At 40.1% G+C, this 14,291-nt stretch overlaps 1 protein-coding gene across 2 annotated transcripts in view; it reads left to right on the top strand.

Annotated features, from left to right (window-relative positions):
• Nucleotides 1–223: 223 nt before the first annotated feature.
• The window catches only part of LOC142109312 (prolactin-releasing peptide receptor-like), a 94,815-nt gene continuing 80,747 nt past the window's right edge, over nt 224–14,291 (top strand). The window contains exons 1-2 of one of the 2 annotated variants that reach the window (XR_012680331.1): nt 224–614; nt 11,233–12,593. The gene's annotated coding sequence lies outside the window, so the exon portion shown is untranslated. Of the gene's footprint in view, nt 615–11,232; nt 12,594–14,291 lie in introns of those variants that run through there. The other variant, XM_075193457.1, reaches the window with a different exon arrangement.

Genomic DNA, 14,291 nt, shown 5'->3' with positions numbered 1-14,291 from the left:
CAGTTCTTCACAATGGATTTAGCTATGGCAGATATTCTTCATAAATTCTGAATCACACAGCTTATTAGAAAAACAGATATAATCATATATTTGTGTACTTTTTACCAGTTTTAAAGAATAAGAGCTAATTAAAGTTAATTGCAGTTATTTTGAAGTGGACAGGGTTAAGGGTAAGGACTAATGCAATCAGCACCATAGCTCTGGACAGCTCAGTTGACAAGTCACTCTATTTGCTTGCATTTACTGTGAAAGCTGATCACAGACCTCTGATGCCGGCAGCTTTATGCACATCACGAGCACAGGATTGGACGTTCATTACACTATTTGCAGCCTTGGATTGACAGACAACTCTCACACCAACATTTTTTTTTCTGTAAGAAGAGAAAGAATATCTGACTACGTCAGCAAAGCTATATAGCTTAAACTCTGTGAACAAAGCTGATCTGGAGTGTGTTAGTGTGTGCTGTCACAGTGAGCAACATCTTTCATCCATCAAGTGTCAAGCGGCAGATGTACTACCTGTCTTTTCTGAACTCTGCTTACAGATAACACAACTGATACAATTTCTTGGCTGTCAGGAAAAAGATCGTGATACATATAGTTCTATTTACTATGTAAGTATGGATCAACAGGTAATTTGCTATCCTACTTTGTTCTCGGAAAACATATTCGCTTATGAGGTTCAGTCTTCTGTTCTTCTAAGAAATAAATTTACCTGGCAGGATGAGGTTGGTTCATTTAATGACTAGAATTGATGATATATTAGATGTGTACTGGTGTAAGTGCAAAAATAAGACTAAAATGTTTAATTAGTTATTGTCTTGCAAGAATCTATCTATTTGTCATGTGATTAAATATTTTAAAGTATTGAAGGTCTACACAGGATGTATAGTCAATTGTCTTATTATTAGTCAGGCAAAAGGTGACTAACAAAATGCCACAGGACAGATTTATATTGTTTGGTTATATGGGACCTTTAGCCTTTAGCTTAAGAGGCAAACAGGGCTTTAATGAGTCACACAAAATAAACCAGGCATAGCAACATCTATCCATGAAAAGAATATTCAATAAATGTTTATAAAAAATAAACTGCAGATGTTAGGGTAAATAAGATGCAGAAAAAAACATGAATATTCAAATATGTAATTGTCGTTTAATGATTTGTTTTCAAAACTTCCATTGTGATAATTGATGATGTATTATTATTAACATAATAGATTTTAAAGGTTGCTAAGCTAACCTCATAGATTAATATTAATGGACTGGAGTGCTGATGTTAATGTGGGTTAGCTTGTTTTGTTAATTGCTGGTTCAGGCAGATGATTAACTAGCCCTGCCTTTCCAGAAAAAAGTGCATGTGACCTTTAACAGGCAATACAAACTGTGTATGATGTTTACCTGTTAACAACCCCTCCCCCCTTTTGGCAGTCAAAGATAGAGTTTCACATATAGTGTATCCTTATTTCAGTAATAGGTCAGTGCAAGTATTTCATCATTCGCTAAAGGTCTTAGTGAAAGTGGTGTAAGCTTCTATAGAACTCGTTATTCACACACCACATTTACTTTGAATAGCTTAAAAATAATTGAAATAAGATTGTATTCCCCTGTGAGGCTCTATTCGCTGATAGTCAAATAGTCATTTCTAAGATTCAAATGGCGTTCAGTGAGCATAGTCTCAGTACCAAGCACATCAGTAAAGTATGTTTATAATACTAGCCTTTGATGTCTATGTAAGTACTTTTTGCTTTCTATTTGGACATTGGATTTTGAGAACCAATGATAACACAGCGAAAAAGTCCATACAAAAGTGTAGTTATGTATATTTAAAAAACAGCTGATTTTATTAAGCACAGAGGGAATAATATGAAAGTTATGTCTTCTCATTATAATGGTCTTTTTACCCTCACATAACACTAAATGTGTAAATATGTTGTAAAAAAATTGCAACTATAATGCATCAATTTATTTCATGTTAATTTTGTAAATTTAATTGTAATTGGAAAAACTTTTCCCCTGCAACATATTTTAGTACATCTGGGGGTGTATTTACTAAACTGTGGATTTGAAAAAGTGGAGATGTTACCTATAGCAACCAATCAGATTCTAGCTGTCATTTTGTAAAATGTACTAAATAAATGCTAACTGGAATCTGATTGGTTGCTATGGGCAACATCTCCACTTTTTTAAACCCATAGTTTAGTAAATATACCCCCTGGTCTCAGTTATGCAAACAATCTGTACTTATTTCATGTTTCAAGGTCTCTGTTTTGGTTCCACCTCGTTGCAGGTTAATTTAATGTGTATTACTTTAGTTTGATTGACCAAGTAACAGATAATTTTTTATTTACTTTCACAACGTACTTTACTAATAAATGTTAATGAAAAACTCCTTTCGGATAATTAGACCCTTAGAACCGCTTCACAGGTATTTCACCTATGGTAGCCTCCCTTTTTGTAGAACATTATGGGTCTGATTCATTAAAGAGCGTATCTGACGATTTTGAGCTTATAGGGCCTGATTCATTAGCGGACGTATACTGTGCGCAACTTGAGTATGGTATTTTACGCAAATAAAGGCATGAAAGAAACTAACTGATTAAACAAGCAATGCATCAAGATCGCTTACGCAACGCAAAAAAACTATGCAACATGGAGCTGTGGACAACTTTGGATATTAAACAGTGAGGTCAACACAAAGCACGAACTTGAAAGTACTCAATGAACTGTCTGTATATATTATTTTTAATATTATTTTTATTATTATTATTTCATCATAACACAATTAATGGAACTAAAATCCAGTGCATAAAATTTTTCTTTTCTGTTTATTAATATCCATTTTTTTATTTTAATAATATATTTAAAAAGAGTTTAATTTGCAGACCATATGATTTTTCATCATCTACCTGGGTTTGGGGTTTTGGTTCTATTTGGATCACACTAAAATGATCTTTAAACTTGTGTCTGTGTTGAATTTAAATGTGTTGGGATAGTACAGGGAGGAGAAGGAGGAAAGACAGCCCAGCATGGCTTTGCAGCCATGGACTATGCTTGTGCTTTTAGTAATACTCCTACTTCATTAGTTAATGGCAGCCTGGCCATCCTGGGACCCGTAGTGCACCAGGGACAAATTACTTTCAAGTATTATCAGTAATATTATTCGCCCACACACACCATTCAGGGAAGGGCTTTAGTGCTTTCATCACAGGGGTGGGTATCCCTGGGGAGGGTGGGGTCACATCTTCCTAAGGAATGTTTGTGGAAAGAGGATTACCTCATTCCTTACAGTCATAGGGAAGAATGTTCAAGTTTGTGGATACCTGATAACCTCATCACAAACTTCCTTATGAGTTAAAATGTATGGTAGATATCAGCATGTTGCCTTAGTGGTTAGCACTTTTGTCTCACAGCCCTGGGGTCATGAGTTCGATTCCCGACCATGGCCTTATCTGTATTGAGTTTGAGGACCAGATTCATGAAGGAAAGGAAAAAAAAACATGAACTTTGGCCAAACCATGTTTGTAATATGCAAGGGGTACAAATTATTTTATTATTTTGCACATAAGGAAAATGCTGGCTGTTTTTTCATGTCACATAAAAACACTTGATAGCTTTATTTTTACACTGACATTAAAAGTTGATCTAGCACATGCTCTATCCCAATTATAAATCTGTCCTCACATTTTACATTTACCTCCCCCTCCAATGTTACATTGTTTGGCCAAGGTGCATTTTTTTCTTTATTATTATCCCAATTATAAATCTGTCCTCACATTTTACATTTACCTCCCCCTCCAATCTTACATTGTTTGGCTAAGGTGCATTATTTTCTTTATTAAAATGTTTGACTTTCTTGAATCAGTCCCACAGGGCACATTATGTGCATGATGCTATTACTATGAATGCCCTAAGACTTGGGGGCGGAGGTGGGTTGATTTTGAGTGGACATGCTCCTTTTAGGTAAATGCAACTAGTGTCTGCAAACCTTGTTTTTCTCATCTATCGCTTGTATGTTATGTACCCAGTGTTCAAATAACTCAAAACAGACAACACTGGGGCAGCATGGTGGCTTAGTGGCTAGCACTTTTGCCTTACAGCACTGGGGTCATGAATTTGATTCCCAACTATGGCCTTATGTGTGGAGTTTGTGGACCTGATTCATTAAGGGAACTAAAGCTAAAAAATGAGGAAGTTTGAACCTTGCTCAAACCATGTTGCAACGCAAGGGGTGCAATTTAGTTTAGTATTTTGCACATATGGAAATCCTGGCTGTTTTTTCAGGTATCACACAGATACTTGATACCTTTATTCTTACAATGACATTTAAAGTTGATCTACGACATGCCCTACCCCAATTATAAATTTATCCCCAGATTTTAAATTTACCTCCTCCTCCTCCACCAATGCAACATTGTTTTGCCATGGTGTAAATTGCCTTTTTTTTAAAAAAAAAATATTTCTTTAATGAACTCAGGTTTCCTCCAGCAATCCAAAAACATACTAGTAGGTTAATTAGCTGCTATCAACTTGACCATAGTTTGTGTGTATGTGTGTGTTAGGAAATTTAGACTAAGTTCTGTTGGGGAGAGACTGTATTCTCTGTAAAGCGCTGCAAAATTGCTGGTGTTATATACCTAAATAAATGATGAAATGATGATCTAGTAAGAAGGGACAAATGTAAAATAAAGATTAATGTATGTTGTAAATGTCCATTCATTATTTGCAAAAATCCAATGAATACATGTTTTCTAATTACATTACAAAAGACATACACAACAAAGTTTTTTTTATTTCTAAATTAAATATAATCAAAATCTACAAAACAAAAAACAGAAAGAAAAAGATTAGGAACAACCATAAAACTGATCATAAAGGACAATATTTTTTTAATGAATTTTTGGTATTTTTCAATTTTTAGTTGATATTTTTTAATATTTTTCAGTGTCATCCACCGATGGTGGGTTTACCACGACAGTTGTGTTGTCTTCTTGAGCTTTCAAAAAAAAAAAAAAAAATTAGCATGCTTAGGTAATTTTTAATACATAAATTACTTCTCTGGATGTACCTTGTACTTTGCCGGGATCAGCAGAGGTGTGAAGTGTTACATAATTTGAAACTGTCAGCAAAGGTTAAAGGGATGCTAAACATAGTAGTAGCCAGAGGACTAAAATCTTGTGTTGCCTGATGCAAATTATATGGTGGCCGGGAAGAGGGTGAAGAGTTGTTTTCCACCAAACACTTATTAGGCCAATCTTGTCTGAAACCTGTGGACTGAATCACTAGGTCTAGGAAATCAATGCTTTCTGATTACTACAATAAAATGTTGTGCATTCTAACAGCGCCTCCACCTTGTGCTCCTCCTCCTCCCTGTCCTCTTCCTCCTCTTCCCTCGCCTCCTTCTCTCTGGCTTGTTTTCACTCCCCCTCCTCCTCTCTGGCTGATCTTTCCTCCTCCTCCCTGGCCTCTTCCTCCTCTTCTCTGGCCTCCTCCTCCCTGGCCTGTCTTGGTTCCCCCTCCTCCTTCTCCTCTTCCTCTCTGGCCTGTCTTTCCTCCTTCTCCTCCCTGGCCTGTACCTCCTCCTCCCTGGCCTGTACCTCCTCCTCCCAGGCCATACCTTCCTCCCGTCTGCGACGTTGCCGGGTCAGACAGTCTGTTTGAAAATATATGACACATAAGTTTAGTAAAATATATTCTCCGTTTCACATTTATGTACATATAGCCAGATAATATAATGTGAAATAGTGAAATACGCATTTACAGACAGAGAAAATTGAGTGTCTTGAAAAATCAAACAATTAATACATATACACACACACACACACACACACACACACACACACACATACACACACACACACACAACTTACAGATGGCCTTGGACAATGGATGAATTTGGCTTATGTGACATAGGGTTTTGGAAATATCATTATTACAGTCTAATTAATTAATTAATGACAAATAATGTCAGAATCATTGAGAGGTGAGGAAGACATATTACAGGAGGTATTTGGTAAAGGCCTTGTAATATGTTAAATTAAGCTTAGCACTACATTGAGCATTAAAAAAAAAAAAACTAACAATTATACACTTCTATCTGACTATCTATATGAAAAAATATTTGATTACTAGAGAACTCACTTCTTCGTATATCCTCTCTCAACTTCTCCAATAGTCTGGGCTGCAGCCATCATAGATCACTCCAGTGCCGCTGCAGCTGTACAATGGTGCGGCAGCGGTGGAATTGGAGCCATATATGCCGGCGTACGGCTCGATAAGCACGTAGCTTGTCTTTGTTCGAAATGTATCGGACTGCAGGTCGGTATAAATTATCCATTGCCGAAGCAAGAACACAGAGCTCTCTTCTTGCCAATGTGGCAGCTCTCATTTGGAAAAGCCTATGTTTCCCAAGATTTTGCTCTTCGACTCACGTCACTTGCGTATCTCTTTGATATTGAAAACGTCTGCTCTTCATTTATTATCGTATCCTAGCAAATGGGGGGTGGGGACAGCTCTATGAGAATTGTACACCGTTATTCGCAATTGATTGCATCTGTATTTAAAGACTGCTCTGCCGTTCATTCGGTCCGGCTATTTCTGAATTGTGCACCGTTTTGCTTCGACATTAAAAACAAAACACCATTTTATTTGGCATTACATAATTGGGGTGAGTACAATTTCCTATGTCTCACTATGTGTTCCAGAGCTGTTTGAGACTATGTAATGCAATTAGTTTAGAGAAGCCACTTTGGCTTTAGATATACTTTCTAGGGGTATAGTTTGTCTGCCTCTGCAGGTGTGCAGTGTAACCTTACTTGCAACTCTATGCTAATGTGCATGTACTACAAAACACAGTAGTAGCCAGAGGAGTGCATTGTTTGGCAGAATCATGCAAATATATTTGTTGGAGGGGGCCTTTCATATACAACAAACACTTTTTTTCAATTTAATCCTCCCTTAGGAAACGTCTCAAGAAGACTGTTTATTTTGAATTTACTAAGTTATTAATTTGAAAGATTGTTATATTGTATTTGGGTGAGTACTTAGGCCTCGGTCTGTCCCTTAAAGACCATGTAATGCAGCTTACTTATGGCCTGTCTTTTTGCCTCTCTTCAGTATAGTGTAAAAATGTCAGGTGAGGATGCCGGCCCCAGTCAGGCCTCCGTCCCAACAACCGGCAATAGACATCATCTCAACTTTACCCACCAGGAGGTTCAAATTATAGTGGAGCTTGTGATGGAAAAACTCCACTTCCCCAACCGCCAGCTCTCCGCCTCCTCCAAAACCTGCATATGGGATGATATAACAGGACCAGAGCCGGATTTAGACCTCATAGGGCCCTAGGCAGGATACTGTTTTTGGGCCCCCTCCCTGAAACAATCCATAGCACTATATTTTTGCAGCCTACCATATACCCCTATAGTTACGTAGAAGTGAAAGCATGTGCCGCCGCATGCCTACCATATACCCCTATAGTTAAGTAGATATGAAAGTATGTGCCGCCGTTGGGTCAAAACAACTTAATAAATATTGAAGTCAGGGCAGAAATACTTACTTAAGTTGTTTGTAAAAATAATACGCATAAATCCAAGTATGTGCTCTTGTCACTTTTGTCCCTCTATCATCACACTGTGCCCCTTCATTGTCACTTTTGCCCCTTCACAATATCACATGTGCCCTTTCACCATCACCTCTGTGCCCATCACAATCACCACCTCTGTGCCAATCACCATCACCACCTCTGTGCCCATCACCACCTCTGTGCCCTTCACCATCACCACTTCTGTGCCAATCACCATCATCACTTCTGTGCCAATCACCATCTCTGTGCCCCTTCACCATCACCACCTCTGTGCCCTTCACCATCACCACCTCTGTGCCCTTCACCATCACCAAAAGAGTCACGTGATCGCTCGTCGGGTCCCGGCAGCCTCTCCTCCTCTCTCTATCACTGAGACACTGAGAGGAGAAGAGGCTGCCGGGACCCGATTCGCGGCACCCAACCCCCCCTCCCCCGACTCGCGCCCCCCCCCCCCGCACGAGTCGCGGGGGGGGGGGGCCGCGAGGGGTCGAATTGATATTTATTTTTTTTAAAATTGCTCCTGTCCCCCCCAGCTGTGCCCCACGAGAGCCGCTAGGCCTTAGGCAGGTGCCTAGGCTGCCTAGCGGTAAATCCGGCCCTGAACAGGACAGGTCAATGCCGTGGCTCCATGTCAAGTGAGGTTAAAAAACGGTAACATTTATATTTTTCCAAAACTAATTAATATTTTTTTCCCCGCAAACATAATAGTACAGGTCAGGTTACTGTTAACATTACACATTAGATGTATATATATTTATATTTTAATGCTTGATAGCAATTTTTTTAAATGTGTCATTTTTTTTTCTTGTGTGAAAGTCTTTTGTTAACAATGTGCTTGTTTGTTTCTTACAATTATTCAACAAGGGCAAGGCACATAATATATTTTGGATTGTGTGTGTGTGTGTGTGTGTGTATATATATATATATATAAAAGTTGGACAGTTTTCTAGCAAAATTATACATTTTAAGATGGTAAAAACATTAATAGATTTCCTGATTTTTCACAGCTGGTATGACTTTAAGCAAAGACTTAAAAAAAAGTGAGGGACCAGATGGTCCCTGCTCGCTGGACTGGATGCGGACCCCCGCTCCTCTAGACCTCAATCCCCTGGAGAACACAGCATTGGCCTGTCTTGATGTTGAGGGTGTGCAAGGGGTGGGTCGTATTGATATAGGCTGCAACCCACCCCTATTACGACCTCTAAGTACACTAGGTACATGGTAACTATATAATAATTGTATCTGATATTTGTATGTTTGTCATGTTAAATTTGGCACCTCTAACAGTATGTGGCTTATTGATACCTTTCAAATATACATTACAAATAACTTCACCTATAACATCCTACTGTACATTCAGTCCACAGTGTATAGCATTTTTGTTTATATTCTTCATAAATCCTAACCAAATCCTAACGATGTCTATTTGATAATTCACTACTCATATATGTTGGTTTATACAGTTTAAATATTTTTATTGTTTTTAACAATGGAGGTCAATTTACAACATCACTAGTCATCTACATGGATGGGTAATAATTGGCATTATTTCCCATAGGATACATGTAGGTCATATTTCTGTGACAGTATTGCCTGCCTATGCCACCCTGTCTGTTGTTGCTGGGAACCGGCTGGGCTTACTTTGCCACCGTTCCCTTTCATTATCCCAAATGCGCCCTCTTGCCGCAGTAGGAGGGACTTACAGGAGCTGCCACCACTGGACTTCTTACCGGCATCCAGTACCGGGTTTCTTCTGGGTAAATGACGCTGCTAGCGTATCTCGTTGCTGGTGTACCTGGGCTGGTACTCCGGACCTCTTACTATGGATCCGGGTTGCTGTGAATGGATCCCCCCTGGCCTATCACATTGACCAGGGCTGCTGGGTAGCCGGCAGAGCCGTGGTACTGAAAACGCTTGGGTCCAAACCTCAGAGACAGCCGGAGAACGGATTAGATTTCAGGGTCTACTCTGCAGATCACAGGAATACAGCAATATTGAAGATGTTTCCAAGCAGGCCTTTGAAGCAAGATGTTTATTTGCTCACACTGGGTTGAGGTATCAGTGATCAAGTCAGATGTTGAAATCAGAAGAACACTTACATGCTCATACAGCTCATCTTTTATACAGTTCAGAAATAGTCTATTTTTAGAATCAGGAAGTACCCTGCTTATCAAAACATAGATTTACATTTCAAGGCTAACAAAATTTACCCTTATCTATGAAATTCTAGAAACGCTGTGATGTCCTACACCTGGTTTTCAGATGCAGAGAATCCAGGAGCCAGTCTTAATTAATAGTTACTGCCTTCAATGTTGGACCTTAACACATCAAAAGATCTAATTAACATGTTGCCTTTCATCAGACTGCTCGGAATACATATTCACACAGAACAACAAAACCCAAAAACAAGCTAGTTTCCCACAACACAATACACAAGAGGCTTTGTAAACAAAGGCTCATTGTATCAGATATATACATCAGAAATAGGCATATCCTATAGCAAGTTGTTATACACAATGTGGAATGATGTGGCGCTCCACTAGGAATGCAGCCTATTACGTGTGATGGAGAGTTCACCTTCCTCCAAAAGTACAATAATAAAACATCAAAACACACGTACGTTTAAGCGCAAACTTTCAAACACATAAATGTTCAGTGTGAATATGGGCTCCTCCCACTTAATGGTGAACTGAATCTTTGTCTGTGAACCTATTGAACCTATGATGAACTTGGACACACAAAAACAGGGACAATAATAGTGCAATATGTACACAAATTAGTAGATAGATAGTCCCAAAGAAGTCCCAGAGATGAATCCTTTCTGTTCCTCCACTATGTGTAGAAAATAGAAATAACACCAGCCAAAATTCTGTGTTGTTAATGTCTCAATCTCCCCCAAAGGTGTTATACTTACAGGAAAGCAGATGGTATCCGGAATCTCATATACATATATTCATGAACTTCTCCTTAAAATTCCATCTCAAAGTAAACTCCACTGATTGGACAATGCAAAAAATAATAAACAAAATTTTGGTGCATTATCTTTAAATCAACATGTTTATTGCATAACCGACATGTTATGCTAAACAGATCAAAAACATGAATATAAAAAGGTAATGTAGTGTTCGTACCAGATTCTGCTGTAATCATGCACTTTTCAACAAATGTCCATTTGTATCAAGGAAGGATCCAGCAGAAGAAATCGATTCAGCTTACACCTACGCGTTTCGACACAAGGATTCATCTCTGGGACTGTCTACTAATTTGTGTACATATTGCACTATTATTGTCCCCGTTTTTGTGTTTCCAAGTTCATCATAGGTTCGATATACCCACTCACAGAAAAAGATTCAGTTCATCATTAAGTGGGAGGAGCCCATATTCACACTGAACATCTATGTGTTTGAAAGTTTGCGCTTAAATGTACGTGTGTTTTGATGTTTTAATATTCTATAGCAAGGTTAAACAAGAGACAAATTTCTTCCCCTGGTCTCAGAAATAACGATTTGCTATCTCACAATATACACAATATCAAAAATAAGTGCACGTGCAATTACATAAATAAGTGCCCTGCGCTATTTGTTTTAAATAAATTTTTACCAAAAGTTATTTAATAGTGATCCAGTCACACTGTCTATTTCCTAATTTTACAGATCCGGCAGAGGAGGAGGTGGAGGAGGCGGATAATGAAGCCAACCAAAAGACAGTGGTGGCGGCTGCCTGTGATGTGGAGGAGACTCAGAGGGAGGAAGCACGGGTCGTTCGGCAGCAGGCATTCTCTCACCTATCCGACCACCTGCACAAAACAATAATGCAATTTGATCCAATACCCGTGATATCTTCACTACCCTCACCCCGATATTGAACACAAATTCGACACCAACCTTCAAAATATGAATTATAACCTTCACAATATTAATTCCTCTCTCACAAATCTGTGCAACTTGTTCGGCCGCTTCTTAGACCAGCATCACTCTTCACAACTTTCACCACAAATTTACACTCCTTCACCATTATCCCCAATGCACACTCCCAACCGATAGCCTAATTTTGCCACCCCAGACCCTAAGTCCCATCATACTACACCCCCCCTATAGTCCCCACTTTTCCCGTGCTGCCCCTCAGTCCTCACCAATCCAAGAATTGGACCCCAATACTTCTCTGCCTCATTGCCCAGCCTCCTGCCACTTCTCTGCCTCCTACCCAGACTCCTGTTACTTCTCTGCCTCCTGCCCAGTCTCCTGCCACTTCTCTGCCTCCTGCCCAGCCTCATGCCACTTCTATGCCTCCTGCCCAGCATCCTGTCACTTCTCTGCCTCCTGCCAAGCCTCCTGTCACTTCTCTGCCACCTGCCCAGCATTCTGTCACTTCTCTGCCCCCTGCCCAGCCTCCTGTGACTTCTCTGCCTCCTTCCCAGCATCCTGTCACTTCTCTGTCTCCTGCCCAGCATCCTGTCACTTCTCTCTTTCCTGCCCAGCCTCCTGTTACTTCTCTGCCTCCTGCCCAGTCTCCTGCCACTTCTCTGCCTCCTGTCCAGCCTCCTGCCACTGCTCTGCCTCCTGCCCAGCCTCATGCCACTTCTATGCCTCCTGCCCAGCATCCTGTCACTTCTCTGCCTCCTGCCCAGCCTCCTGTCACTTCTCTGCCTCCTGCCCAGCATTCTGTCACTTCTCTGCCCCCTGCCCAGCCTCCTGTGACTTCTCTGCCTCTTTCCCAGCATCCTGTCACTTCTCTGTCTCCTGCCCAGCATCCTGTCACTTCTCTCCCTCCTGCCCAGGCTCCTGTCACTTCTCTGACTCCTGCCCAGCTTCCTACACACCATCTGGAACAACCTTCGGCACACCCTCCAAAGCCACATTGCTACCTACCTGGCTATCCTCCTGTCTAGCTTCCTGGCTACCCTCCTGCCCTCCAGCCTTCCACGTCATGGGTGACCAGAAACCAAGCACCCTTCCAACAAAAAAGAAACAGTGATGTATCTTGTATATTTTTTTTCCTATTATATGTTCTTATTTGTTTGGGTTAAATAAAAGATGTTAAAAATCATTATTCTCACAATCCTTTTTTTTTTATAGTTGACAAATTGTTGTCAACAGATTGATTACAGATTTTACAAGGAAAATAGGTACACAGACCAAACATACCTTGCAAAAATAAAGTATAGGTCCAAAATGTCTGACACATAGAGAAATGGAACATTAATTAGGCCTATCTGTTTGAAGGGGTTAGGGGGGTTGGATGAGTTACCACATACACAAGCATCTGCCCCTCCCCGGAAACAAAAAAAGCTCTTTAAAAATGTTTGTGCAAAAACAATGCATAAGTAACGTGTAGAGGTCGCCAACATAAGAGTACAATAGGACTTGGTCTAGTAAGAACTATGGATGCTCAAGTTAATATTATAATTAAATTTATTAGGTGCTGATTGTGCATATTTTTTTCAAAATAAGAAAAACATTACAGATGACAGTTCCTTCAAGGGAAGAACAATAATGTGTGTGTACTTCTTAAATTTTTACATGCAAATGAGTATTAGCCTGGTATCTGTGTTGTATATACAGTACATGTTTCTTTGGAACACTATAGGTCCCAGCATGGCCATGTGCTTGTAGTACTAGTGCTGCTTAGGGGCAACCTGGCCTTTCTGGGACCTGAACTACATCAGTGGAAATTTACTTTCATGCATTATTATTATCCCCCACACACACTGCTTAGTGAAGGGCTATTGTGCTTTCATCCCAGGGGTGGATACCCCTATGAAGGAGGAGGGGCGGTGCATAGTGCCACATCTCGATAGGAATTGCATACCATTACTGACTACTCTGGCTTTGGTTGCAATTATGGCAGGTGGACACGATGCTGTGTGAGGCAAAGCAAGTTGGTGGATGATAGTGAAATCGGGGTCAACCAATTTGGTCCACTGTTTGGCTTTTTCATTTCGACAGTTGTTTAAGCTGTCTAGGTTTTTTTTTTAGTTTTTTTTACCTTTGTTTGTAAAAATGTAATTGTTTATTTATGTAATGCCTTATGCAGGGGTAGTGTTGTTGAGGGTTTTTAGGTAAGGGTGATTACTTTGATTTGGATTCTGGAGGACACAGGGAGACATTGTAGGTATTTGCAAAGTGTTGCATCAGATGTGGAGCGGTGAGAGAGGAAGATCAGTCTTGCAGCAGCATTTAGCATGGATTGAAGTGTGGTTATATGGGTGTCAGAAATGCCAGATAGCAGGAGGTTGCAATTGTCAAGTCAGAAGATGATGAGAGAATGGTTAAGAGTTTTGGAAGCATGTTGAGTAATCAAAGGGCATAATCTGGCAATGTTTTTAAGGTGGAATCGACAAGACTGGGTGAGAATCTGGATGTGAGGAATAAAGCAGAGGGTAGAGTCAAGTGTGACACCAAGGCAGCGGACTCATGAGACTGAGGAAATTGTGGTGTTATTGACAGTGAGAGAGATTTGAGGTCAGGTGGTGACTCTGGCAGGAGGGAAAACAATTAGCTCTGTTTTGGACATGTTGAGCTTTAGGTAGCTTTGTGACATCCATGTTGAGATAGCAGAAAGACAGTTGTTTACACAACATAGTAAAAAAGGAGAGTGGTCAGGTCGAATTTGGGTGTCATCAGCGTACAGGTGGTATTAGAGGCCGGGTGAGCTAATTAGTGCCCCAAGATAAGAGGTGTTAAATGAAAAAAGTAAAGGGCCAACAGCAAAG

Source organism: Mixophyes fleayi, chromosome 12 (assembly GCF_038048845.1).
Source record: "Mixophyes fleayi isolate aMixFle1 chromosome 12, aMixFle1.hap1, whole genome shotgun sequence".
Lineage (NCBI taxonomy): Eukaryota > Metazoa > Chordata > Amphibia > Anura > Limnodynastidae > Mixophyes > Mixophyes fleayi.
The sequence above is the reverse complement of the archived record's forward strand: the minus strand, read 5'-3'. Positions and strand labels throughout refer to the sequence as shown.